Source organism: Oncorhynchus nerka, linkage group LG5 (assembly GCF_034236695.1).
Source record: "Oncorhynchus nerka isolate Pitt River linkage group LG5, Oner_Uvic_2.0, whole genome shotgun sequence".
In the NCBI taxonomy this organism is placed as follows: domain Eukaryota; kingdom Metazoa; phylum Chordata; class Actinopteri; order Salmoniformes; family Salmonidae; genus Oncorhynchus; species Oncorhynchus nerka.
In genome coordinates this window covers 16,374,118-16,376,471 of record NC_088400.1, presented here as the reverse complement: position 1 = coordinate 16,376,471, position 2,354 = coordinate 16,374,118, and positions in this window count along the sequence as shown.

Genomic DNA, 2,354 nt, shown 5'->3' with positions numbered 1-2,354 from the left:
TCCTATAAATGACATATTTTCAACTTTCCTTCAAGCCAGGGTTGGGTTGAACCCGGAGGTGGACATGAAGCTAGGGTTAGGATTGTGGTTGAGGCCAGGGTTGGGTTGAACCCGGAGGTGGACATGAAGCTAGGGTTAGGGTTGTGGTTGAGGCCAGGGCTGGGTTGAACCCGGAGGTGGACATGAAGCTAGGGTTAGGGTTTGTGGTTGAGGCCAGGGTTGGGTTGAACCCGGAGGTGGACATGAAGCTAGGGTTAGGATTGTGGTTGAGGCCAGGGTTGGGTTGAACCCGGAGGTGGACATGAAGCTAGGGTTAGGATTGTGGTTGAGGCCAGGGTTGGGTTGAACCCGGAGGTGGACATGAAGCTAGGGTTAGGATTGTGGTTGAGGCCAGGGTTGGGTTGAACCCGGAGGTGGACATGAAGCTAGGGTTAGGGTTGTGGTTGAGGCCAGGGCTGGGTTGAACCCGGAGGTGGACATGAAGCTAGGGTTAGGGTTGTGGTTGAGGCCAGGGCTGGGTTGAACCCGGAGGTGGACATGAAGCTAGGGTTAGGGTTGTGGTTGAGGCCAGGGTTGGGTTGAACCCGGAGGTGGACATGAAGCTAGGGTTAGGGTTGTGGTTGAGGCCAGGGTTGGGTTGAACCCGGAGGTGGACATGAAGCTAGGGTTAGGGTTGTGGTTGAGGCCAGGGCTGGGTTGAACCCGGAGGTGGACATGAAGCTAGGGTTAGGGTTGTGGTTGAGGCCAGGGTTGGGTTGAACCCGGAGGTGGACATGAAGCTAGGGTTAGGGTTGTGGTTGAGGCCAGGGCTGGGTTGAACCCGGAGGTGGACATGAAGCTAGGGTTAGGGTTGTGGTTGAGGCCAGGGTTGGGTTGAACCCGGAGGTGGACATGAAGCTAGGGTTAGGGTTTGTGGTTGAGGCCAGGGTTGGGTTGAACCCGGAGGTGGACATGAAGCTAGGGTTAGGGTTGTGGTTGAGGCCAGGGTTGGGTTGAACCCGGAGGTGGACATGAAGCTAGGGTTAGGGTTGTGGTTGAGGCCAGGGTTGGGTTGAACCCGGAGGTGGACATGAAGCTAGGGTTAGGGTTGTGGTTGAGGCCAGGGTTGGGTTGAACCCGGAGGTGGACATGAAGCTAGGGTTAGGGTTGTGGTTGAGGCCAGGGTTGGGTTGAACCCGGAGGTGGACATGAAGCTAGGGTTAGGGTTGTGGTTGAGGCCAGGGTTGGGTTGAACCCGGAGGTGGACATGAAGCTAGGGTTAGGGTTGTGGTTGAGGCCAGGGTTGGGTTAGGATTGAACCATCTCTGTACTATCGTCCCCTGTCTCTCCAGAACAGGGGGTGGTCATTCTGATCATGCAGTATCTGCTGAAGTTATGGAATGTATCAATTATGGCAATTATCTGGTCAGTTTCTGTCATTTTAAATGATTTGGGGACTAATTTAGGCTACAAATGGTGTTCCTGGGTTTAATTTGTTAGGGACAAAAATAGCAACGGTAAATGTATCTGTTTACGCAATGGAGTTGTTGGCCATACTATTGGCTGCAGAGTGGGTGGAGGTGAGGCCAGACAGAGTAGTCATCTGCTCCGACTCCTGTGCAGCACTGATGAGCTTAAAATAATGTGCGTATCAGAGCCGACAGGATGTATTGTATGAGGTTCTGCAGTGATTGTATAGGGTGAAACAGATGGAGGTATTTGTGCTGTTCCTCTGGGTACCAGCTCATATGGGAGTAGAGTGGAATGAGGAGGTGGATGTTATCACCAAGCAGCCTCTCAAACATCCTAATGTTGAGATGGAATTCATCAGTAAAGCAGAAGCCAAGGGGTTTTAATAAGAACAGTGGTTAAAAACAAATGGCAAGAGTTGTGGAACAGGGAGAGAAAGGGAAGATACACGGATAAAACCCAGGAAAAGGGAGGTCCTCAGGCCGAGAGAGAATGGAGGAACGTGTATTCTCAAGGCTGAGACTGGAACACACAAGGCTCAATAGTACATTGAAATTGGTGGGGAAACATCCGTGTGTGTGTGTGTGTGTGTGTGTGTGTGTGTGTGTGTGACTGTCAAGAGGAGATGAAGACAGTGAAACATGTTCTATTTCAGTGCCAGAAATATGTAAGAGAAAGGGGGCGATTGTTATTAGATTTGAAGAGTAATGAAGAGTCCGGATTAAGTGAACTGCTGGGAACGTCTTCAGGGGAGGTAGTATTTATGTATTTCGTTTCGTTGGGGAGACGAGAATATCGGGTAGGATTATTAGAAGCTCACTGTCTCTGGCCCACACTCCAGTCCAGTTGGTGGCGGTAATGCAGCTTTAAAATGGTTGCCAACCGCCATATAAAACCCACAGATG